This window comes from Sarcophilus harrisii, chromosome 1 (assembly GCF_902635505.1).
Source record: "Sarcophilus harrisii chromosome 1, mSarHar1.11, whole genome shotgun sequence".
NCBI lineage: Eukaryota > Metazoa > Chordata > Mammalia > Dasyuromorphia > Dasyuridae > Sarcophilus > Sarcophilus harrisii.
This window is the reverse complement of record NC_045426.1, coordinates 220,969,376-220,997,134: the sequence shown is the minus strand read 5'-3', so window position 1 is coordinate 220,997,134 and position 27,759 is coordinate 220,969,376.

The following is a 27,759-nucleotide window of genomic DNA, read 5'->3' as shown; positions in this document are numbered from 1 at the left end:
TTTGTACATATGTCTCTTTCCTTTTTTTAAACTTTGTGGGCTCTAGATTAGGTACTAATATTGCTGGGTCAAATGGTATGAACAGTTTAAAAACCCTTTGGACATAGTTGCTAATTGCTCTTCACAACTTCACCAACAATGCATTAGTGTTTCAATTTTCAGATTTACACCCCCCCATATTTGTCTTTTGTTCTGGCTTGTTACTAATCCGATAGGTTTGAGGTGACCCCTCAGTATTGCTTTTTATTTGGATTTCTCTAATCATTAGTGATTTAAAACATTTTTATGAGGCTATATATTGATTTGATTTCTTCTTCTGAAAACCTGTTCATATCTTTTGATCATTTATTAATTGGGTAATGACTTGTATTCTTATAAACTTATTGTGATATGGGAGCCACCTACCAGTGGCTGTTAGAGGTCTAATTTAGAGAAGAGGAGGAGGAGGATGATACAAGGAGACTGAGTAGCAGTTGCATTGTCTGACCTTTCTCCTCTTCCCTCTTGCCTCCAATTTATTTCAATCCCAATCCACAAGGAACATCTGTGTCAGCAAAGGATGCTTTGCAACTCCTTCAAGTGTTAGAATTCACAGCTGTGGAGGCTCTCAGAGAATTGACTTGACCCAGGCATGGTCCTTAACATAAATTTGTTTCAGTTCTCTATATACTTGAAAAAGTGAGACCTTTGTTAAGAGGCATTTATTATTTAAAAATTTCTTCATTTACTGCTTTTCTCCTAAACTTGGCTGTATTTCATGAACATTTAATTTAATGTAATCAAAATTATCCATTTTATATTTCATAATGCTCTTGATCTCTTGTTTGGTCATAAATTCTTCTCTTATACATACAACCCATCATAGTCATTTCATACTTATGTTCCTTCCCTCCCTCTACCTCTTTCTCTCTCTCTTTCTCTCTCTCTCTCTTTTTATATATATATGTGTGTGTGTGTGTGTGTGTGTGTGTGTGTGTATGTGTGTGTGTATGCTGCCTTAATAATGATAAAGTTCTCAGGAATTACAAGTATTGACCTATATTAAAATGTTATTGAATCCCTTATGGTTTCTCTTTCTTGCTTGCTTTTTTATGCTTCTCTTGATTCTTGTATGTGAAAGTCAAATTTTATATTCAGGTCTCATCTTTTTATTAAGAATACTTAAAAGTCTTTTATTTCATTAAATAATCATTATTTCTCCAGAAGATTTATACTCCATTTTGCTGGGTAGATTATTCTTAGCTGAAATCCTAGCTTCTTTGTCCTCTAAATATCATAAACGAAGCCCTCAGAATGCTTAATGTAAAAGTTCCCTGATTGTGGGTTATCTATCCTGAGGTTGGATCCATGATAGCTGAATTCTTTCTAGCTGCTTGGAATGTATTCATTTTGACCTGGGAACTCTAGAATTTGGTATAATTTTCCCGAGATTTTTCATTTCCATATCTCCTCCAGGAAGTGATGGTGGATTCTTTCACTTTCTATTTTGTGTTCTGTTTCTAGAATATCAAGACAAGTTTACTTAACAATTTCTTGGAATTTGATTTCTAGAATCTTTTTATCATGGCATTTAAAAAATCCAATAATTTTAAAATTATATGTCCTATACTTCTTTTCCAGATCAGGTTTTTATGAAGTATTTCAGATTTTCTACTATTTTCCATATTCTTTTAACTCTGTTTTATTGTTTTTTGGATGTTTAATGGAGTCATTATTCAATTCTATTTTTTTTTACTTCATTAATTGTTTCTGGATGCTTCATGGATTCAATTCTAATTTTTAAGGAATTATTTCTTCACTGAACTTTAGTTCCTCTTTTCCATTTGGCCAATTCTACTTTTTAAGAAGTTCTTTTCTTTGGTCAGGTTAGTATCTTTTTCCATTTGGTCAATTTTACTTTTTAATAAGTTTTTTTCTTGAGTGGATAGCTGTACCTCTTTTATCATTTGATCTATTTTGGTTTTAAGGTGTTATTTTCTTTGATATTTTTATGCCTCTTTTAACAAGTTATTGAGGGTTTTTTTTAATGAATTTCTTGTATCATTCATTTCTTTTCCCACTTTTTCCCTCTAGCTCTCTTATTTGATTTTTAAAATCCATTCAAGCTCTTCCAGGAATTCTTTTGGGGCCTGAGACCAATTAATTTCTTTTGAAACTTTGCATGTAGTTATTTTTTAAAAAAATCAGTCTGGCATTTTGCATGATGTACTCTTTCTATAAGTTAAATAAATCAGGTAACAATGTGCCACGATGCCCTACTCGTTTTCCAATCTTAAACCAATCAATTGTTGCACAGTTATCAATATTGTTTCTTGACCCAAAAACATAGTTCTCAGGAGAAAAATAAGATTACCTATCTCTTTGAAGATTTTCTTGTGATCCACACAAAATCTGTAATATATTCAATGAAGCAGAACTAGATATTTATTATATCTAGTCATTTTACCAGGGATTAATGTCTCAGGCTTCAGGTTTTTCATGTTGCTGTTTTCAGAACTTGTCCTTGTGATCTTTAAATTTTGGTTCTTCTAAGGTGGCACGATATAAAATAAAATGTGGTCACTACTCTCCTGGCCTGTGCTCTAGTCTATAAGCAATCATTAAGCAATCATAAACACTGTTTTCTATCCTAGAACTGTGTAGAGCCCCCAGTCCTGCTAGTGCTCTTCCTTGGCCTGAGACTGTGACACAGAAGCACAGATGAGCAATGAAACAAAGTCCTGCTTCCAGTGCCAGCAAAATGTTCTGTGTAATCTCCTTCTGACCAACTGTCCATCTTATTAATGTTTGTAAAATGATTCAGTTATGCTCAAATCTACTCTGGGCTTGTTGGATGTGGTGACACTGCCTGAGCTAGACTTAGTTCCAGTCTCTCAGTTAGGCAGTTAGGCAGACCCCTTTCTTCTTATTTCTAAATGGTTTTGTAATGAAAAATATTTCACCCTTTCTGTTTATTTTGCCCCTTCAACCATCATTCTGACGTTATTGCTTTTTCTCTCAATGTTGTTTGAAGGGGAATTTGGAAGAGCTCAAGGAGAACTTAGGCAGAAAATAGAAACTACCAAGTTTTGTTTGGCTTTGTTTTGCTCTCATCCAGATGTTTCTATTAAGAATTAAGAGGAAAGATAAACTTTATCTTCTCAGAATAAATTCATACAGAGAAGATTGTGATGATATTAAGCAAGCAAAAATAATGACAGTTCTTAGCTATGTAATGTTTTAAATAAAAAAGGGAGGATAGTTCACATGCTGTCATTTCATCTTAATTACAATTACATAGAAAAAGATAGCATAAGTATGGTTATCATTGTTTCTATTTTACTAGTGACCAATCTGGGGCTTAGAGAGGATAAGTCATTAAGTGAAGTTCACAAAGCTAACATATGAGAAAGGAACTTAAGTCCATGATTTCCATTTTCTGAGACCAATTCTTTTTTCCCACAATAGCACCTTATCTTATTAATAAAATTATTAACCCCTGTGACTTAACCTCTGGCTTTTTGTTCAGTCTTTTATGAGAATTATGCTGCATTAGATTCTTTCTTCTTTGGGGGAATAATTGTTCTTTTTGCCAGTTAGGGAAAAAATCCTGGAAAAGCCACATGTAATCAATTAATATATTATCAAGAGAATTTTTCTTGTGTCTTTGTCATTTACTGAGGAATATGACAGTGAAACAGAGCAAAGACAAAAAGCTGACATTTATATGTTGTTTACCAAAGGGGACATGATGGAAGTTTAGCCTAGAAATTTTTAAGAATGGTATGTAACACTATTTCTATTAAACTCTAAAGATTATTTAATGAGGAGGCTGACTTCTTGAACCCAATAGAGAAATAAGGTAAAATCTTTTGTGACTGAATATATGCATGTTTAAATTATAGCTGGAAACAAGAGATTTTTTAGTTGGTGTTATAAATAGAATTAATTAATATTTTTCCAAAAATACAATCATGGGAAATTTTAGTTGATCTATTAAATTACACAAAAATTTAAAAGTTCTGTCAATCAATTAATTAAAATTGGTGAAACATCAACTATGAACAGACAAGTGACACAGTTGATAGAGTGACTTGTCTGCAGTCAGGAAGAACTTCAAATTCAAATTCAAATTCAAACTCAGGTATGTACTATCTGTGTGACCTTTAACAGAAGTCATTAAACTTCTGATTGCCTCAGTTTCATCATCTATAAAATGAAGATAATAATATCCACTTTTTAGGATTATATGAGCCAAATGAGATAATATATGTAAAACACATACTACAATGACTAGTATATAGTTAAGCACTACATAAATGTTAGTTTTTACTACCATGTGTCAGACACTAACATTTATGAAATGTTTACTATGTATGGAGCTACAAACCAAAAGGGTGAAATAATACTTACCTATAAACATATAATTATATAAAGAATAAATAAAATGTTAAAAGCAAGTTTAGTAAAGAAGGCATAAACAATTGGAGGTAGAGCTAAGGAAAATATTCATGTAGAAAATGGCACTTGAACTACATTTTGAAGGAATAGAGAAATTCTATGAGTTAGAAGTGAGTAGAAAATGCATTCCAGGAATAAGAGACAGCCAGAGTAAAGGCAAAGAGTCAAAAGAGTGAATATCATTTGTGAGCAACAGTGAAAAGGTCAATTTAGCTGGATCACCGAGAGCGGGGAATCTCACCCAATAAGTCTACAAAAACAACTTGAGACTTGAGACCAGCATGTAAAGGCTTTAAAAACTAAACATAGGGGTATGTGTTTTATTTAAGTGGCAATAGGGAGCCATTAGAGTAGGGAATATCATGGTCAGATTTAGACTTAAGGAAAATCACTTTGGCAACAGCCTATAGGGATGGGGAGATATTTGAGTCAGAGAAACCAGTTAGGAGATGATTGCATCAATCTAGGCAAAAAGTCACAAGATCCTGAACTAATATGGTGGTTATAGAAGTTAGTAGTTGTAACTAAGACTGTTCACCTTCATAATCTCAAAATGGAAAAAAAAGAAAAATCAAATAGCATGTCATGGAATAAAAAATATCTAAGCGCAAAGAACAACTTCTAAGGAAAAATAAAACTGAGATTCTGAAGAAATGAATAAAAAATAAAAGAAGTTTTTTAATACAATGAATAATTCTTATGAGGCAAAATAATCTCCAGACAAGGAAAAATGCAAAGCTACAACAAGAATAATTAAGAAAATTGACCAACCATAATAAAACTCATTGTGTGAAATAAAGAGCTGCTAGAGAAAAGAATAGAAAGATCTTGGAGGCGGGGTGAGGGGAAGAGCAGGAGAGGGGGGGAGGGACAGAAAAGATTAATAAGAGATTTGCCTATACAGAACAAAAAGAACACAATGTTAATAAAACACTCTACTATTTATTAGGAGTAGAAAGACCTAGATGAAGTGCAAAAATGCAGCAACGGAAACACAAGTCATATGATATAGTAGTCTTTACAGCTATAAAAACAGGATATCAGAAAAAATTTTAAAGCTTTAAACCAAACTAAAATTATTGGTTCATCCTACATATTTACTTGAAGAAATTTAGTTTATAAGAGTTTATTAAGGTCTTACAGGGAGCCAAGATGCGCTAAACTTATTCAGGGAATACAAAGGCACAAATAGTCATTCACTTGAGGAGTTCATATGCTAATGAAAGAAAAAACTTATATAAAATAAGGCAGGAACAAAATATGTTCAGGAAAGTAATCTCAGAGAGAAAAGTACCAGAACCTTGAACAATTGGGAAAGGTTTTCTGTACAAGATGTGATTTTAACTGAGAATTGAAGGAATCCAGAGAACTGAAACCTAGGGGTTAAAAGAGATAGCATCCTGGCACAGAAGAAAACCAAATTAAAAGCATACAATTGAGAGATGGAGTGCAATGAGCTAAGAACAGGAAGAGATTCAGATAAGAAAATTAAAGCTATCTATACTCACATGAAAAATGCTCTAAATCACTACTGATTATAGAAATGTAAATTAAAACAACTGGGAGGTACCACCTCACACCTCTCAGATTGCCTGAGATGACAGAAAAATATTATGATAAATGTTGGAGGGAACATGGGAAAATTGGAAACTAATTCCATTTTGGTAGAGTTGTGAAATGATGCAACCATTCTGGAGAATAATTTAGAATTATACCCAAAGGGCAATCAAACTGTCTATATCCTTTGAAATAGCAGTGCCACTACTGGGTCTGTATCCCAAAAGAAATTATAAAGGAAGGGAAAGGACTCACATGTACAAAAATGTTTGTAGCAGTTCTTTTTGTGGTCACAAAGAATTGGAAAATGAGTACATTGCCATCAATTGGGCAATGTCTAAATAAGTTATCGAATATGAAAGTGGTGAAATAGTATCGTTCTTTAAAAAAAAAAGGTTTTTTTCAAAACATATGCATAGTTTTCAACATTCACCATTACAAAACTTTGTGTTCCAAATTTTTTTCTCACTCCCTCCAATATATGTTAAACATGTGTAACTCTTCTATACCTATTTCCATAATCATCATTATGAACAAGAAGAATCAGAGCAAAAAGGGAAAACAATAGAAAGAAAACAAAATGCAAGTATCAACAAAAAAGTGAAAATACTATGTTTTGATCCACACTCAGTCTCCACAGTCCTTATAGCAGATGGCTCTCTCTGTCACAAGAGCTTTGGAACTGAACTAAATCACCTTGCTGTTGAAAAGAGCAATATTCATTAGAATCAATTCTCTATAATCTTATTGCTGTATAGAATGTTCTCTTGGTGCTACTCATTTCACTTAGCATCAGTTCAGGTAAGTGTCTCCAGGCCTCTCTGAAATCAGCCTGCTGGTCATTTCTTAAAGAACAATAATATTCCATAACATTCATTTACCATAACTTATTCAGCCATTCTCTGATAAGCATCCACTCAGTCTCAGTTTCTTGCTAATACAAAAAGGGCTGCTAAAAACATTTTTGCTCATGTGGGTCCCTTTCCCTCCTTTAAGATCTTTTTGGGATATAAGCCCAGTAGAAACACTGCAGAATCAAAGGATATGCACAATTTGATAGCCCTTTGGGCATAGTTTAATATTGCTCTCCAGAAGGGTTGGATCAGTTCACAACTCCATCAACAATGTATTAGTGTCCCAGTTTTCCCACATTCCCTCCAAAATTATCTTTTCCTGTCATCTTAGCCAATCTGAAAGATAAATATTATTATTATTCTATTTTAAAAAATGATGAACAAGATAATTTTGGAAAGGCCTGGAAAGATATACAAGAACTGGTGTTAAACAAAACAAGCAGAACCAGGAATACATTGTACATAGAAAAAGCAAAATTATGTGATGATCAATTCTGACATACTTGGTTCTTCTCAGTGGTTCAGTGTTCCAAGGAAATCACAGTAAATTTTGGAAAGAAAATGCCATCTACATCCAGAGAAGGAGAATTGTGGAGAGTGAATGTAAATCAATATATGATATGTTCATTTTTTTATGTTTTATTTTTCTCTCATGGTTTTTCCCTCTTGTTCTAAATTTTTTCTTTCAATATGAATGTATTGGGTAATGTATAAGGGTATAAGGGTAATGTATAAACAAAAAATATATAAGTATATATGTGTAAACAAAAACCATTATGAAAGTATAAAAAAAGAATAGCAAAATGGTCTGGTGTGGCTGAATAATAAAGTATATGGAAGAGAGTCAAATTTAAGAAGACTAGAATGATAGTACAAGACCAGATTGTTAAAAGTATTAAATATTATACAAGGGACTTCCTGCTTCATCTTAAAATCTAAAAGTGAACTATTAGAGTCACTCAGGATAATGAAGATTTTGGTCACAGCTTTTGAAGATCATGTACTAAGTCGTAAAGGAAGTTTTTACACAAATAATATGAAGTATGAGAAACAGTGAACTTAAAGAAGAGCAGAAATGAGCCACAGACACTTGAGAGTCATTTTAAATAGTGGGGGAAAACTTTAAACTTGATTTCATGGAACCAGATAAACAATTCTATTATTAACTAGCCATTTGACTTTAGGCAAGTTAATTAATACTTTTATATCTCACATTATCTTTTTTTAAAATATATTTTATAATAAATTTTTATATCTTTTTGTTTTTACAATACCTACATTTCCCCAGTGTCCCTACTCTTCATCCATCTCAGAAGGCCATTCCAAAATATTTTCTGAAAATAAATAGAAGGAATGTGTCAGCAAAACATTTCAATACATCATTCAAAAGTTAACAATATATACAATGCTCCACACTTGTGGACCCCGACCTGTACTACAAAGGTAATGAGAGGTATATTTTCCAATATCTCTGATTTGAGACCAAGCTTATTTTTTGTAAAAATGATTTTTTGTTTGATTGTACTTTTTTTTTTTTACATTATTGTGCCCTCAAGGCATCTATCTTGCTTTCTTGGCTCTATAACGCTTCATTTTTAAATTTAGGTTGGTGGTCCTAAAACTCCATACAACACCTTGGTAGTTATGTGGCTTAACCCTCTCATTTTATACTTGGAGAATCTGAATCCCAAATTGGTGGGGGTTTTTTCCTAAAGTCTAAAATAGTTGCAGAAAGAAATAGGGTTGAATGGGAGGCTAATGCAGTACATCACTGTTATATTTAAATCATAAGAGAGGAAAAAGATGACAAAAGAAAGGAGTACAAGATCAAATAGGGGTGTTTTATTTCTTTTCGTTCATACAGTTGATGCAATGAAAATATTTCCTAGAACTACCAATCTTCTGGAATAAATTTTGACCTTTGTTTCTTCTCTCAGTTTCTACTGATGTTTTTATTCTGAGGAATTGGAATAATTATAATAAAATAATTATAAATGTAAGACTGTTGACATAAAATAGTTCATCTCCACATTTATATACTTAACATGACAATTTTTACAATTAAATGACTGCCAATAATGAAAATAATAATTTTAGCATATTCACCTCTTTTCTAAAGAAGTAATGTAAAGTGATATTTCTATCATGCCAGTCCTTGTTTTATAATAACTGTGGCATTTTTAATGGCAATTATCTCTGTAGCACAATGCAAATAGTTTGTTCTTTTCATATTGCTTCATTTGTTGTTCTGATATAGATATGTGCATGCACTTGCCAATATTACTGCTCTTAGGAAGCATCTCTCAAAAAGAAAAGGAAAAAAAAATCTGCTTAGTCACAACTTTCTTCTTTATAAAGTAAACAAACTATGAAAAATGCAATCTGCTACTTTGTAATTCTGTGTTTTTCTTTACAAAATGTATTATCTGATAAAATCACTTTCTCTAATTTGATTTTCCTGTGTTATATTTAGTATTGTTCCAAAATGTCTATTTCTTAACTCCTTTAAAATAAAGAAAAATGACCTATTTTTCACATTTGTTATAAATTGTACAAATGGATGAGAATTAGTGCGTACTGTGAACATTGTATGTACAAATTTCATTCATTATCAGGGAACATATTTATGAAACTCAAGGTCCTCGTCATAGATATAAATATGAATCTACATATTACCACCTATTACTATTATTTACTTCATAATACCTTGAAAAATCATGTGCATTAGAATACCAAAGAACAAAATTATGAGATGAATCAATAAGCATTTATGAAGTTTCTACTATGTGCCAGACACTATGCTAAGATGTGGAGGTACAAAGAAAAGCAAAAGACAGTCCCTGCACCAACCCTAAAGAGAAAGCCAAATATTTAAATAACATATATAATTTGCAAATATTTATATACATTATAAATATAGTTTATAAATATATAAATTATATATTTATGAATAAATATGTAATAAAATGCATACATGTTATAGTATATATGTTGTATATACATACATATATGTATCAGATACATATCTAAGTAATCTATGTATAGATTGATATAGATATCTATAGATGTAAAATAAATTGTAGAGAATGAAAAGAGTGAATACCCTAGCATTAAGGGATGATTTAAAAATGCTTTGTGAATTTCTTGTGGGATTTTAACAAGGGAAGCCAAGAGTTGGAGATAGAGAATTCTAGACACATGGGACAAGCAAAAAAATGTTCAGAGTGGAGAGATGGAAGGTTTTGTTTGTGGAACAGCAAGGAAGTTAGTGTTACTGGACCACAAAATACCTAAGGGAAGTATGATTCTAAAAGACTAGAAAGTAGGGGGGAAACAGTTATGAAGGAATATGAATACCAAGCAGAGAGAGGATTTTTTTTTAAACTTGATCCTGGTGGTAATCAGGGGTCACTAGATTTTATTGAATAGGAGAGTGACACAATCAGATGCGCGTTCAATTTGTTAGCTAAATAAAAGATGGACTGCAGTAAAGACAGATTAGCCATTGCAATAATCCAGGGCTGAAGTGATCTAAATTTCTCAAAGGGTTTTTGACCATATCAGAGAAAAAAGGAGGTATAAAATAGAGATATTACACTGATAAAAAAAAATGTAGTTTTTTGGAATAAACTAGAACAGAAAACAATGTACTTGGTCAGATTTCCACTCAAGGGAAATATGAATTGAGGATCATAAAATTTAGCTTCTAATCTAGGCTTTGTTACTTACTCACTATATGACCTTGTTCAAGTCACTTATTAATCCTTTATTTAGGAGGATGTTAAAATTCTCCTCTGGGTGACTAAAATTATTTCTTAAGTCCATTCCAGTTCTAACATTCCATGCTTTCATGATTCAAGTCTTTTTTCAATTCAGAAACTGTCATATTAAAAAATAACAGCAGTGCTAACAATAATTATTTCTACTGGAATAAATAAATAAGCAGTGTTCTTTTTGACACAATTAATTTGACTGTTATTATTGCTATAAGTATAACCTTCACTTGAAACCAAAGGGTATTTGCTAAGTAAGATTTTCCCTCAAAATCTTAATAAAAATAGCAATGTCACTTGTTATAATGTCATTTCAACAAAACAATAGCTGTTAATGTAAACCACAATTAATAGCATTTTTCTATATTCTTTCCTTTCCTTTCTGTTCCTACTTTCTGATTCTATTGACCTGTGATTCAGCTCAAGCATGAAGCAATGAATCCTCTTCCCAGAGTTAATGAATTTTGCTTATCATGTGGTTAGAGGTATTAATTAATTTTAAGCCCAGCCCAGCTTTAGTCCACCATTAACCCACTTAAATGTAAAAATCACTTTGATTAGAAACATGGGGGCAGCTAGGTGGCACAGAGGATAGAATACCAGTCCTGAAGGCAGGAGGACCTGAGTTCAAATTTGACCTCTGATACTTAACACTTCCTTAATACTTCCTGGCTATATGGCACTGGGCAAGTCACTTAACCCCAGTTGTCTCAGCTAAAAAGAAAAGAAAAAGAAAAAATTATGACTTGATTTACTTTTGGATAACCATTTCAAATGCAAAAAGAAGATGTCATTTTGTTTCCTTTTTTTCCCTCAGTCAAGAGACACAGCTGTACTTAAGAGTGAGGAAGAATCAACTTTAACTCTCGCCTCTGATGCATACTGGCTGTTTGAGTGTGGGCAAGTCACTAGCAGACCATAAGTTACAGAGCAAATGTGTTCTCCATTCCCTAATCAGCTTCTATGGAGATAATTATAATCTGTTAACAGATTTGCATCCCCTTCCTCCTCCTCCTCCTCCTCCTCCTCCTCCTTCTCTTTCTCCTTCTCCTCTTCTTCCTCCTCCTCCTGTTTTCCTCTTTTTCCTCCTCTTTTTCTTCCTCCTCTTTCTTATTCTTTTTTCTTCTTCTTTTTTCCCTTTTCTTCTCTCTCTCTCTCTCTCTCTCTCTCTCTCTCTCTCTCTCTCTCTCTCTCTCTCTCTCTTTCTCCTTTTGTCTCCCTTTCTCTTTGTCTCTGTCTCTGTCTTTTTCTCTTCCTCTTTTTCTTCCTCTCTATATCACACACAGAAAGAATGTGTAGAATACTTAGTATGAAAAAATAATCTTTTAATGACAATAAATAAGGGACTTAACATGCCTGTGTTTTTTCAGAATATCCTCTTGCTAGGCAAGTGATTAATGTTGAGGTATATTCATATCATGTTAATAAAATGTAATCATATGTGTATAAGTGCACATATGTATATGCACATATATATAGAAAAAAGCAGAGATGAAGGAAGAGTGATATGATGGAGAAATATACTGTGATTTCATCAATGTAGAGAACTGCTAGGAGGAATTTCCTCTAATACATATAGGGATATTTTGATATATGTGTACATATATTATTAATGGTTGTTTCATCAGTATAAGGAGCTCCCAGTGACAAACCTCCTTCATTATTGAAAAATGGGACCTTCTCTACAATTTATAGTAACAGACACTTGTACAAATTCATGAGAGTTCTTAGTCTACAACTTAAAAGTCTTATCCAGCATCATATGGCCAATATTTCAGAAGTGAGATGTAACCTAGCCTTTCTGATTTTTGGATCAGTTTTCTCTTAAGCATTGTGTTGTTGTTGCCATTGCCATTCAATTATTTCAGTTGTATCCAAATCTTAGTAATCCTCTTTGGCGTTTTCTTGGGAGAAATACTTAAGTAAGCTTACCATTTCTTTTTCCAGCTCATTTTACAGATGAAGAACTGAGACAAACAAGGTTAAGTGATTTGCCTAAGGTCACATAGCCAATAAGTGTCAGAGGTTAGATTTGAACTCAAGAACATGAGTCTTCCTGACTCCAGGCTCTTAGCTGCCCCCAAACATTGCATAAATGATCATTTTTTTTTAAAAATGCTGCATTGAATTAAAGTCCCCATGATGATATTACTTTTTGATAAAAGGTGCTGTAATGCTGGAGAAACTGAGGCAAGATAGAGATTAGAGAGTTTTTAATATTTTATTTGAAAGAGAGAGATTGTGCTGGGACCAAATAGATCCTTGGTTTGGTCCCAGGGTAGAATGAGACTATTGTCTCCAAAATTCCAGCAAACAATGTGAATTCTCAGTGACACAAAAATACAGTTGGCTCAGCTACAGGGGTAGCTGAGGGGTACCAAGGCAGGGACGGAGTCAGAGCACTGAGAGCAGGAATGGGACTATCAATTCAGTTCTGACTGGGTGGAGGGAGGCACTGGACATTCTGGGATGGGGAGAGGCATTCTGATAAGTAAGGAAGGGCTGGGGTAATGATGTCTAAGATAGATCTTTCTCCTTATCTGATCATCATGATTAGGAGAGAGGGATGGTGCTGCAGTATTGAGCAGAACAATTAGGAACTGAGGCAGAACAATTCAAGGAAACTGAGGCAGAACATTTTAGGGAAATTGAGTTAGGACAATTAGGGAAACTGAGTCAGGACGGACAATAAAAGAGAACTGTGGCACAAAAGTGCCCACCATACCCCACTCCTTGCTCTATTGGAATCCAAACTGGTGAGGTTCTAATGCAATCCAATAAAAGGCAGGAAAAAACATGAGTTTGCATGGTTTCCTTCTGCCTGTGTTTATGAAAAATATTAAGGTCACAAAATACAGCTAATTAAATAATGTAATATATTTGCTAGAAGCATGCTGGATATTTCATTCTTTTTAATGGCTTCCCTTTTTAGACTTTGAAGGAGAAAAATAATTATATACTATGATCCAGCTGTGTGGCAATTATTTATCTTATCTGATTGTTGTATCTTGTTTCTGACAGTGGACAATAAAACATAGCCAGTACTTGCCATAAAGTGGATTATGCACTTTTCAAATTAAAAAAAAAAATCCTTAGCAGACATGAGATTTTATATAGATAGATAGATAGATACATACATACATATATATATATATATATATATATATATATATATGGATGTTTTTGAAAAGAATGAAGAGTAACCTTTTATACTTTGTCAAGATGATCTACTCCTTTAGTTGGAGACTGTAACAACTACTTGCCAAAGTAACTTCATTCACAAACCTGTCTCTCAAATTCCAATGTGGCAGTCTTGTGTGATAGAAAATAACACTATTCTGGGAACCATAAACCTGAGTGTGAGTCCCAGCTCCATCACTTTTTAGCTGTGTGGCTTGGAGCAAGGATTATAATATCTTTCAGAATCAGTTTCCTCATCTGCAGAATGAGAAGATATGGCCTCAAAAGTCTCTTCCATTTCTAAAAGTGAGTGATTCTATAAAATTTCACTTAAGGAATGTCATGGCACACACACACACACACACACACACACACACAAACCCACTTTGGCTAGCAGGCATGTTTTTCAAAATTTATTTTTGACAGTTACACAGATGGGAGATTTACTTTCTTTTTAAAGCAAAGCATCCCAAAGTGTCAGTGAATATAAAAGGATATTTATACAGTTATAGACATAAATTAGTCATATCAGAAATGGAAGCTAGTGAGATTTCAAGAGGTTAGGAGCAGGAAGTGAAAATGAGGCTTTAAAGACCCCATTTCATGGGGTACATAAAACTGGAAACTAGCATGGAGTTAAAGAAGAGTTTGGGACAAATTCACATAATTAAACTGTAGTTAACTGTAAAAAAAAAAAAAATAAAAAACTAGGGGAGAACATTAGCTTGAACCTTCTTAGGACATAAATGAAAACTACTCAATTTGTTTTTATTGAATAATGAAGGCAGACAACAAGCATTTATTAGTTGCTACTGTATTCAGGGATAATGCTAAACCATCCCTTCCCTCAAGGAGCTTCTTCTAAAGGAGAGAAGATAACACATGAGGAAATTTAAAGGGAGTAAGAGGAAGTGCCTAGCCTGAGACTTGGTAGCTAATTTCTCCAAGACAGTCAGAAAACAGCTGGAAAGAGAGTGAAGCCTAACCTTACTTGGTTCTTTCCCAAATTGGAAGTCCTAGAATGAATTTACCATTTGGAGAAGGGGGCTGACATAATAAAGATATCCTAGGATGAGAAGATCCTAGGCAGTAAAATCTGGGAAACTGAGCAGCAAAACCAAGAAAGGAATACTCATAGTAGAGTATCAATTATGTCACCTTTTTGTCATTCCTTAAATATCAATGATGAAAGTGAATGAGATAATGCGTGACAGGCAACTTTTCTTCATAACTCAAAATGAACCCTAAAATTTTACATGATAGGTGGTATTAATATTATTGTGAGGAATTAGTTCATAGCCAGGTGATTTCTTCTCATTTTTACCTTGCCACCCTCTTACTTCAGAAATACAAGTGGCTATTATTATGACCTCTAATCAAATACAAAATCATCTATTTGACATTCAAAACTCCTCATAACCTTTTCTTAGGCATTATACTTATCCTATCATATACTCCTTGATCCAAGAGGGACCCTATACTCCTTGCTGTTTCTCTAACAAGTCATTCTATTTTCTTACTCTGGGTATTTTTACTGGATGTCTCCTACATTTCAAATTATTTTTCTTCCTGGCTTCCTTCAGGTCCCAGCCCAAATCCCACTATCTATAGGACGTCTTTCCAGGTCTTTCTTAAATCTAGTAACTTCCCTCTGTTCATTATTTTCTGATTATGAAATTTAGTTTCCTAAACTAATTCCTATTTCATAGATAGCTTAGTTGTTATAATTATTTCTATGTTGTCCTTCTTAGACTGTGAGTTCCTCCAAGATAAGGGCTTTTATTTGTCCCTCTTTTCATCACCAGCTCATAGTACAGTGCCTTGAACATAGTAAGAACTTAACAAATGCTCATTTATTAGACAGTCACTGGGTATTTCTTTGAAATAATGGATTCATGAATGTGTGGGTATTTTAATGTAAATTTGGAAACTCTGAGGCAAGCAAATGATCTATCAAGGTTGATTTTCTTTTTTTTTTATTATTATTTAATAGCCTTTTATTTACAGGTTATATGTATGGGTAACTTTATAGCATTAACAATTGCCAAACCTCCTGTTCCAATTTTTCACCTCTTACCCCCCACCCCTTTCCCCAGACGGCAGGATGACCAGTAGATGTTAAATATATTAAAATATAAATTAGATGCACACTAAGTATACATGACCAAAACGTTATTTTGCTGTACAAAAAGAATCAGACTCTGAAATATTGTACAATTAGCTTGTGAAGGAAATCAAAAATGCAGGTGGGCATAAATATAGGGATTGGGAATTCAATGTAATGGTTTTTAGTCATCTCCCAGAGTTCTTTCTCTGGGCGTAGATGGTTCAGTTCATTACTGCTCCATTGGAAATGATTTGGTTGATCTCATTGCTGAGGATGGCCAGGTCCATCAGAACTGGTCATCATATAGTATTGTTGTTGAAGTATATAATGATCTCCTGGTCCTGCTCATTTCACTCAGCATCAGTTCATGTAAGTCTCTCCAGGCCTTTCTGAAATCATCCTATCAAGGTTGATTTTCATCAAACATAGATGGATTAGAGCCAATATACACATCCAATACACATTCTTTTCACAACAATAAGCACCAGTGGCATCACCCACTATAATAATCCTGTACATCATGTCACAGGGTTTTTTAGAAAATTAATCTCTAATATTTTAAGGCACTAGAAACTACAAATGGGGGGGGGGAGTAAATTGAAATGTTATTTTTTAAACCATAGTTTATTTTTAAATCAATGTTGAATACCAAAAAAACTAACTAAACAAATGATTATATAAATCTTAAATATATAGATATATATATATATATATATATATATATTTCAAATACAGGTCTTCATATTCTTTTATTTTTACTATTGAAGTTATTCCCTCTACGGATTTAGGTACTTAGAAAGGTAGATTCATTCTTATAGGCCACTAGGGCTTTGCTTAGTTCATTACCTCCGTAATATGCTAAATATCTTAAATATGAAAGTCCCAGAGAACACAATGGCAATAAAACTGTCTGATTCACTATTTTGGAGACCAGGAAGATAAGAAAATTACTACAATTCATCATAGAAAGGATTTTTATAAAGGTCATAGGAATGGAAAACAAGCTCTATATGCATATAAAAGTAGAAGTTATAAATATCTATATGTGACATGAAAATCATTTAAAGTAAAGCAACAATTTTCGGAAGCAAAATGGTGAGACAAGAGGAGTGCAATATTTAGAATGTAAGAGTCATGATGGTAAGATGGCAAGGTTTAGATGATAAGGACATGTGTGATTCCCAAAACAGAATTTTCAGACTACATTTTGAAACTTTTCCATATTTCAAACAGACTGTTATTGATGAAATCTCTTTGTAATCTCCTTACTTTTTTCTACATTTAGTTAATCAATCACTTCCCTAATGTGCAATGATCACAGTAACATGCAGCCCTTGAACATAAAGTTAGGTCTTTGTCCCCTGAGGCATCTAGGTGATACAGTGAATAAAAGAAAGACCTTAGATTAAAGAAGTCCATGATCAAATCTAACCTTAGTCACTTACCTAGCTCTATGAAAATAGGCAAGTCACTTAACCTCAGTTTGCTTCAATTTCCTCAACTGCAAAACAGGGATAATGACAGCTTTTACATCACAGATAGTTTTAAGCATTAAATAAGATGATAATTGTACAACAATAATTGTATGATAATAAAAGCATTTAGAATAGCATTTGACATATAGCAAGAGGCTAATAAATATCTGTTTCCTTCCTTCCTTTCCCCTAATACTAACAGTATAGTGCATTTAAAATGCTTAAATACACAGATTTAAAATGTATAGGAGTTCTAAAGTATTTGTGTTTATGATGACTATTGTTATAGTCATACCACTATTATTGGTTACACATATACTAAATATTGGAGAACAAAGACTCAGTGCATATATAGTGAAGAACTAGGGGATAGTTAATGTTATCAATCTTCTGGTTCCTTTATGTTTTTCTTTTTGTCCAGAAGCACTCTGTGATCCAATTACTCAGCCACCCTTGGTTGAAAACAGTTTACTGTTACTACAAGAATGGCATTTCTCTCAGGAAAGAAGGAAGGAGAAAAGAAAGAAGAAAGAAGGAAAAAAAGAAAGAGAAAGGAAGGGAGAAAGGAAAAAAAATAAAGGGAGAGTGGAAAGACAAGAAAAAGGAGAGAGGGATTATTCAAGATATCTTTCTTTAGTCTCCACTTAAATGTGTGTTGTTTGCTTATATTTCTTACATAAATGTCTGGTTTTATTTTGTACTATAAAGACATGATTTAATATTTTGCAAGTTTTTTCACATTTATAAATACTTCTGCCCTTTCATATGGTCTATTTTGTAAATAGAATTTTTAAAAAACATCTGTATTGTCGAATGTCATGCATTAGAAAATGCTATGTCTTTCAAATCTTATTTTTTCCAACAATCTGGAACGCTATGTTTTCCTTTTAGTTTATTTTGTGTTAGATTAATCCACTTTTGTGAAAAGAAAACTAAAGTATCCTATGATTATTTTATTATCTAAAACTTTCCATAATACATTTAGTAAACTTTCTTTTTATGAATGCAGATGTTATTACAACTAGTGCATATGCCATTTAATAATTATTTTTCTGTATGCTATTAATAATTTCCTATCATGCTTTAACATACAATACAGTTTTCTCTTTTTTACCTTTGGACTCGAATTTTTTTGTTGTCATTTGGTTTGATTTCAACTCATTTTTCAAAACATGATTCACAGTAGATTTTTCCCAGGTTTCCATATTTATTCTATATAGTTAAATAACTCTCTTTTGTAATTAACTGATGATGCTGTCTGAAAGTTTTCAAAAGTTTAAGATGGAAAGTGAAAACACAAAGAAAAGGCATTTGTTTCCTCCTCTGTCCCATCTCCTTTTAGGATAAAGAGCTCCAATCTTCTTATTAAACCATCTCTCTTTTTTTCTACTAAGTAGCACTAGTTTTTAAGCAGCATCTTCTCTCAAGAAGTTTGCTTTGAAAATCAAAAGAATGAGGAAGCTCATCAGCTCCCAATCTTCTAGCCAGACTGCTAATGGTTAGTAGCATGTTTTAGCTTGAGGGAAAACCTTGCATCCAGTTAACTCTACATTAAAACTTACTTTGTAGTGATTCTTCATCAGTCAGAAATTATAAATTTAAAGAAATGTGTAGAGAAACTGCTAACTTCAGCAGATGAGGAAAGATGAAATTAAATCTTTACTGTCCTTTTTCTGATCTGTTTTGCTCTGTTGTTTACATATTTTTTCTCAGTGGGGTTCTCTAAGCAGAACAGAAAGTAAGCAGAGATCTAATCACATCTGATTTCAATCTTAATCTCCATTTAAAATGTCATTTGTAATACCATCTCTGTGTCTGCCTCTCTCTTTCTCTCCATCTTTCTGTCTCTGTCTATTTCTGTACCTCTATTTATCTCTCTGTCTCTGTCCCTCTGTCTCTCCATCTCTATTTCTGTCTGTCTCTCTGTATCTCTATGTCTGTCTTTCTCTTTTTCTTCACTCTCTGTCTCTTTCTTTTCCCTCTCTTCTCTCCTTTCTAAACACTTGTTTTTTCATGTAATACTCTACATTCAATATTTCCTTGTGTTACTCCTTTGGATCTTCCTTCTACTTTTTAATTTTTTCATTTTAAAACATGAAACCATGTAATTACTGGTTTTCATTTTGGGGAGGGAAGAGTCTTCACTGTCCCTTATACCCTTCCCCTGTATTTTTTCCCTATCAAAAGTATTCTTTGTATTATAATAAATAAGTATACTAAAACAAAATAAATTCAGGTAATGCTTGGATCTAAAAATGCATAACTAATTCTAAATCTCTTATGCGTCACCTTTCTACCAACAAATGAGAAGCTTGATTCATCATCATTCTTCTGAAGTTATGATTGGTCAATGCACTAATCCGATTCTTAAGGCTTTCCAAGATGTTTTCTTTACAGTGTAGCAGTCATATAAATTATTCTGATTCTTCTCATTTATTCAGCTATTGAGTATTCACAAAAGAAATGTTTAATAAAAAAAGATTCATAAGCATACAATGAAAAAAGACTTAAAATCCATGATTCTTATACTCTGCTTAAAATGTAACACTTGACAGATTTTGTAGGACTTCTGAAGATGAAGTTAACAATCACTTTGGCTCTTCTTTTCTCTGTTTTAATCCATATCGTCTGGATTCTAGGATAAGGGTTGGGCTCTTTTTTCCTAAAGTTGATGATCTTGTCCTTTAAGAATCAGTGTAGTAGCTATAGGAGGCGCCTCCTAAAATGGAGCTTACATCTTTGAGACATGCAGGTACTACCATCAAGGCTGGAAAGATCTGACTCAATGTCACTATTCAGTCAACTATGCTTTGGAAAGAAACAGAAAGTAGGAGAATCAGCCTTAGGCCTGGACTTGCCTGCTTGAGCCCCTGATTTAGTTGCCATGTGGGACCAGTAGTTATTTCTTCTGAAGAGAGGAGAAAGCACTCTTCCCTCACTCCTCACAGAAAGTTAGAGAGAGACAGAGATGAGAGTTACATAATTATTACATACATACATCTATGTATTTATACATATATAAGTACATATCTATGTATGTATGCATGTATGTATATATACGTGTGTGTGTGTGTGTATTTTCCCTTGGAAATAAGAAGGAAAACAAAGTTAGAGAGCAAAGCTATACTTTTTAAAGTGCATTAAGTTGTTGGCAATTCCTGCTCCAGTATCTAATGCTCTGTGATACAACTGAAAAAGTCTTCTGACTCACTATCCAAATCAAGGAGTGGATAAAAAGAGTATCAAAAGCTCTGCATCATAAAAAGTGCTAAAGCACTTCAATACTAAACACAAAGGAACAAGAGGATTTTGAGTTCACGCTCAGGTTTTCATTGGAAGCAGAGGTGTACACTTAGAAATCAGCTTGTGCCAGCTCTGGAAAGCAGGTTGTTTAATTTTCATAGTGAGCATTCATACTTTTTAAGTCAGTAAAATCTAAAAATCAGAGAATGTTATTTACTCAGCCACCCTTGGTTGAAAACAGTTTACTGTTACAGGAAGAATGGCATTTCTCTCAGGAAAGAAGGAAGGAGAAAAGAAAGAAGAAAGAAGGAAAAAAAGAAAGAGAAAGGAAGGGAGAAAGAAAAAAATAAAGGGAGAATGCAAAGAAAAGAAAAAGGAGAGAGGGATAGCTGATTGTTTAGATTTAAGAAATTAATGAAAAAAGGAAGAAAATTATAACACATTAAACTTAAAAGTGTATAATGATTAAACATTTATCACTATGTCCTTAACTGGAAGAATTGAACTGAAACACATCAAATGACCAGAATATAGGCCTATCCCCAAACATGCTTCATGAGAAAGCCATTATGCATTTATATATCAAAAATTGTTCATTCATTCTCCAATTGATGGACACTTATTTTATTCCCAATCCATTGCTATAGTGAAATTTCTGTTGTATTTTTTTGTTTGTTTTAAGCATTTTTTTTTTGCTGAGGCAATTACAGTTAAGTGAGTTGCCCAGGGTCACACAGCTAGGAAGTGTTAAGTGTCTGAGGCCAGATTGGAACTCCTGCTCCTGACTTCAGGGCTGGTGCTCTAGCCACTATGTCACGAGCTGTTCCTGAACATGTTTTAAACCTCTGCTATTTGCTAGGCACAGCACTAAGCAAGAGGAATACAAAAAGAGGCAAAAAATAGTTTGTGCCTTTTAGGAGCTTACATCTAATGAAGGAGAAAACATGCAAACAAATATATACAAAAGAAGATATATATGGATAAATAAGAAATAATTAACAGAAGGTACTGGAATTAAGAGAGGTTGAAAAAAGTCTTCCTACAAAAGATAGAATTTTAGTTGAGACTTAAAGGAAGCCTGGAAGGTTAGTGGTCAGATTAGAAAAATAAAAGCATTTCCAGGCATGGGAGACAGCCAGAAAGAATGCACAGAACTAAGAGATGGAGTGTTTTCTTTGTGGGACAGCCAACAGACTAGTGTCACTCCATCAAAGAGCACCTGTTGCGGAGTAAGATATAAGAAGACTTAAAAGATAGGAGGGTTAGGTTTATAAAAGGCTTTGGATACCAAATAGAACATTTTGCATTTGTTCTTGAAAACAACAAGAAAACAGGAGGGTTTTTTGTTTGTTTTGTATTTAGTAATAGAATAATATGATGAAATCTGAGCTTTACAAAAATATTTTAGTGGTTAAATGGGGGATGCAGTTTGTTCTTATCTTGGCCTATTTCAATCCAATCCCCTGATTGCTAAAGTTTGATACTAGGAGAAAATGAGATTTTATAGGGCCTCCATGGTTAACAGGAAGTTTCCCCAGCCATAGCAGGAAAAAAAAATATTTAATAAAGATAGGTATGGAGACACCTAAAGTTAATTCAGTAAGTTCCTTTACCCTAATTCCCTTAATAATCCATCAATATAACATTTAAGGATGCCTAAAATTCCTTATATCTGTATTCTACTCAGGCAACTAAAAAGAGATGTCAATGGTTTGAAACTTTTGTCTCTAAGTCATCCAAATCTCAAGAACGGTCTCAGTGTCTGTTAGGAAAAACTACTTGCTTGGTGGAAGAGATTAAAGTATTGCTTATAACACAAGATTCTTCCCCTTTTTTGATCTCTAGAATCTATCCCTAGTAATAGTACCTATATCAAAAGATATTCACAGTTTAATGATTTTTTAAAAATATAATTCCAAATTTTCTTTGAGAATGATTACATCAGTTCCCAAATCTGGCAAGAGGACGTTACTGTGCCTATGCTTGCATAGATCCTTCAATGATCATGATTTTCCTAATTTGCCATCTTTTCTAGTGTGTTAGGTAAGAGATAGAACCTTGGAGTTGTTTTAGTTTGCATTTTTCTTATTATTAATGGCTTGGAGAATTTTCCATATGGTTATGAATAGCTAGCATCTCTTTTGAGAACTCTGTTCCAATCTTTTGATCATTTATCCATAAGAGAATGTCCATCAATTTTATACATTTAAATTCATTCCTTATTTACTTTGTATATCAGACTTTTATCAAAGAATCTTGCTGCAAAGATTTTTTCCAGGTAACTATTTTCCTTCTAATTTAAACTGCATTTATTTTATTTAGAAAAGTACTTATCAATTTTATGTAATCAAGAATGTCTATTTGGTCTTGTATAGTCCCGTTAGAAAAACTGTGTCTCTGTGAAGGGTTGACTATAATATGAAAATATTAAGTTAAGAAAAAAAATGTTAAAATTCCTATCATTTCTCTTTTTTTTCTGTGTCCCACCTCTGGAAAGTGGCTATCACTGGTCTTGTTTTTCTTCTACTTCCTCTAGTCCTGACCTTTCTCAAGTGCCTTATAGAAAAATCACCCTGATCAAATTGAGGAAGCTTTCCCAAGCTTTTACAATATAGAAACTACTGCTGATTTTGCCATTTACCTTTGGAGAAAACTGGATTCACAATTTTTACACCATATGGGAAGGTTATTGAGTACAAATAATAGAATTTTCTTTTATTTTTTAAAACTCGCATGTTCCCAACTCAGAAGTTGCCATCCATGTGCAATAGAATCTATTTTCACTGACTCATTCGTTCCCTTTATATAACATTCTGGTCACCACCCCTTTCTTTCAAACCCAGTTCTGATTAATGAAATACATACAAATCAAAAGTTGTCATGGTGAATGATACTTTTATCTTATGCCAGTTTTCAATACTATTTGAGCAGAAATGTAAACAAACTTTAAAGAACAAATAAGCTTTAAATTTATATATGCTCTCCTAGTTAAGAAAAGGAGAGAAGAAGAAGAGAGGAAAATCACCATTTGATATCAGTTCACCAACAATAACAGGTCCATCTAAATATATCTTTAGTCTCAGCTTCAGGCTATTGTATTTCATGAGGTGACTTGAGGTATAGCCAAGTGTCTCTCCAATGTTAGTTGCCCTGCATGGAATCATACTCACTTTATTCATTCTTTCACCTTCCACAGAAAGTGTGGGGGCTCTCCTTCATATCTCCTCACATCTCAACTCTTATGAGAATTCTACAGGTGAAGGGAAAAATATTCATTTTTCATTAATTTGATTCTTATTCATTAATTGGATCATAAAAAGCTATATATGTCAGTATTATACAGCTCCTTTTTATTCCATCTACTCTAAAACCTTTAATAGAGGGCATGCTACAAAAGAAATAATAAGTTCCTCCCCCATCTTTATTTTACCTCTAATTTATTCTTTTTTCCTTTTATTTCTTTCCTTTCTTACAAGCAACACCTAAGTCTCTGTTTATCTTCACTTTGTGTGAAGTTTGAAGACAGTGGAATTCTGAAGGGACACCTCTCTTGTTCCCTTCCCCTTACAATATAATCATTTCATCTTAATTTAGTCTTCTAATTATTCAGATGCATTTACCTTTCTATATTTCTTTTAAAGACTACATTTTCATTTCTTTTTTATAATAATAGTTTTGTTTCATTTTTCAAAATACATGCAAAGATAGTTTTCAACATTTACCATTGCAAAACCTTGTTTTTCAAATTTTTCTTCTACTTCCTCCTTCCCCCTTCTTCTAGACAGCAAGTAATCCAATATAGGTTAAACATGTGCAATTCTTCTAAAAATATTTCCACATTTATCATGCTGTCTTGTCTAGTATTACCATAGTACCATTAACCAGAACTCAAGCTGGCTTCACCAAGGCAAATCTTCATCCAGTACCTATCAGGTTTCTGTTCTTTCCTATGCACTGGACTGGACTGCATAGATAATCTGTCTCCTGCTTTTCTTCAATTTTCTTGATCATTGTTTTTTCCAGGTTCACACATTTGTTGACATGTTATGTGGAAGAGCTGAAATCTTCTATAAATTTTTATAACACTATTTTAATCAAAAGTTTCGCTTTATGTAATCTTAGATAACAGTTGATGCCATATCACACTGTTGTTTCATACAGAGTTAGCCGTCTGCTAAAATCCCTTGATCATTTTTCATGTATTTTACCATCTATCCTTTCTGAGGCAACTAGGTAATACAATAGACAGAACTCTGGACCTGGAATCACAAAAACATGACTTCAGATCTGGTTTCAGATACTTATCAGCTGTGTGGCCCTAGATAAGTCACTTAACCTCTCTCTCAGTTTGCACAACTGTAAAAATTAATTATTATTTAAAACAATTAAAAATATTTCATTAAGGACCTACTATGCGTCAAGCATTCTGCTAAGTACCAAGATATAAATGAAGTTAAGATAATCCCTGATCTCAAGGAACTGGCCATCTAAAATGAAGGCAATAATAGTACCTTCCTCACAGAGTTGCTATGAAGACCAAATGAAATGATATTTAGTAAAACTGACAGTACCTGGAATATATGAGGCATTTAATCAACGGTTGTTCCCTTCGCCAGCCTTTCCTTTCTCATAAAGCTTTGAAATCTGCTCTCTCATTGTTTGATTATTCCTTGCTATATTGTGTTTAACACCAATTTTAAGATGTAGTGATTACATTTTTCCAACTTGTTTATTATTTCCACCTGAGCTCTCACCTCCTTCTCAGATCCAAAAAACAGTTCTATTTTTTTTTTGTTTGTTTTTCCAACTTTTAAAGAATAGAATTTTATTCAAGGTAAATATAGAAAATTTTAGCTACTCTATTTTTTACAGAGAAAGCTCTAACAGATGGCTAGATAATTGAAGTTTCCCATCACTACTATACCTCTGTACCTCATATTCTTCAAGTAAAATGTTGATAATAATAGTACTTCCCTCTTAGGGCTAGAAGTATAAAATGAGATAATAAGGTGTCCTAAAGTGTTTCACCAATTGTAAAGTGTTATATAAATATGAGCTTTTATTATTACTATTTTATCACGTTTCTGTTCCTGGTTTTTGTTTTGTTTCCTGAACCAGTAATATCTCTTTCTCTGTCTATCTGTCTCTGTCTCTGTCTCTTTCTCTTTCTCTCTCTGTCTCTGTCCTCTGTCTCTCTTTGTCTCTGTCTCTGTCCTCTGTCTCTCTTTGTCTCTCTCTCTCTGTCTGTGTCTGTCTGTGTCTGTATCTCTTTTTCTGTCTCTCTCTCTCTCTTTCTCGCTTTCCCTCTCTCTCTCTCCCTCTTTCTTTCTCTCTCTCCCTCCAAAAGTGGGTATTTCCTAGTTATTCTTATATTTTTATTATTCTCATATTCTTGACTTCTCTCTCCCCATTCTCTTAGAAGTTTCATGTACTCCCACATGGATAATTATCATATACAGATAGATAGATAGATAAATTTAGGAGTTAGTTATCTGTATATTTATATGTATACATACAGACATTACATATTATTTTTAAATATGTGCAATTCAGTGTGTTATATGTAAAAAATGGGGGAGAGGGAAACTTTGATCTCACCCCTACCTCAGTTGGTGTATTTATAATATCCTGATGAAGAATCAGTATCATAATGATGAGGTCCTGAATGGTGTTTAGGACATAGAGAAACTAAAGAATTTTATCCCTGAGACAAGCAGGAAGGAGGCATTGTTAGAGCTCCACAGTCCCACCCTCTGGGGAAGTCATCCAGCCTGAAATCCAAATTATGTTAAACCTCTGAGACCCACCCTCTGAAGAGAGACAAGAGTCTCATCTTGTCATGCCCTGTCAGGAATGCCAGTCATGTTTCTGAGGTTCAATTTTCCCTATAAAATCTATTTATGAGTCATCTCATGGCTGCTGCCCTCCTTTGGGTCAGTTGCCCATGGCACTCTATCTAGTAGTGTCTTTCCCCTGACCCTTCCCCCATGCTAAGTGGTATCTCTTCTAACTTCACTCTACTTCCCAATACCACTTTTCCTCCTCATATCTAACTTTTTAAGGTGCTAATTCCATTTCAAGATTTAACATGCCAGCTAAGTATATGCCCCAACCTTATAGGGTTCTCCCTTTCTCCTGGGTAATCATGAGTTCCACTGAAGAACTTGTCTTTCATATGCTCTCCCAACTCAATTTCATATTTACCATTTCTAGTGTCTCTATATCCCTTTATTTTGTCTGTAATCTATTCATCTAAATAAATCTGGTTTTTTTTGTGTGAAACTTTTTTGCTAACTTTTGGTACCTACCATAATTTGGTGTCTATATCACCCATATCACTTCGATGTTCAAACCACATCAATAACAAGATGTTAATGACTAATGTGCCATTTTCCTTTTTCAAAATATGAAAATCTCTCTCTCTCTCTCTCTCTCTCTCTCTCTGATTGAATCATAAGGGGAAATGTCTTGACTGGATCAAAAACCAGCCACACACCTGCAGGCTTTAAATAGCTAATCCAAGGAGACAGCCAGCATTTCATGAAATCCAGATAGTTGAGACAGGACCATCAGTTGAAAGAAGAGCACAGATCTTCATCCCTTAGGGAGAAGATGATGGCACATTAATCAATATATCTATTAAAAGAGCAACCCTTTCAGAAAAAGACAACTGAAATTAAAGATTCACTTTCAAAGAGTTTGTAGTACAATTGAAGAAGGTAGGATGCACACAATGGATAAATTGGAACGGATAGCTAGAATGGAAAGGCTCAGATAAGGAAGCAGCTTCAAGTATTATGACTAAAAGTAGAAAAAGAAAATACTAAATATGGTCCAAAGCAATACTACTCCTAGAAATCAAAAGCTGAACTACAAGAGAAGAGTTGACCCTGAGAGACTTCAGAGTCTCTAATATCAGGGAGAAAAGCATTTTGTGGAATCTATAGAAGAAAAATGACTTTGAAGCAGGGGAGACTGACCTCAGTAACATTTATTCCCAAAACATGTGACTTACTAACTTTATAGTCTAGATTTGTAGTCATTATTCTATGCATGGATATAATATATGTTTATGTAAAAATTTTATGTAAAAATATATGGGAAGAATGTCACTATTAATATGATATTTT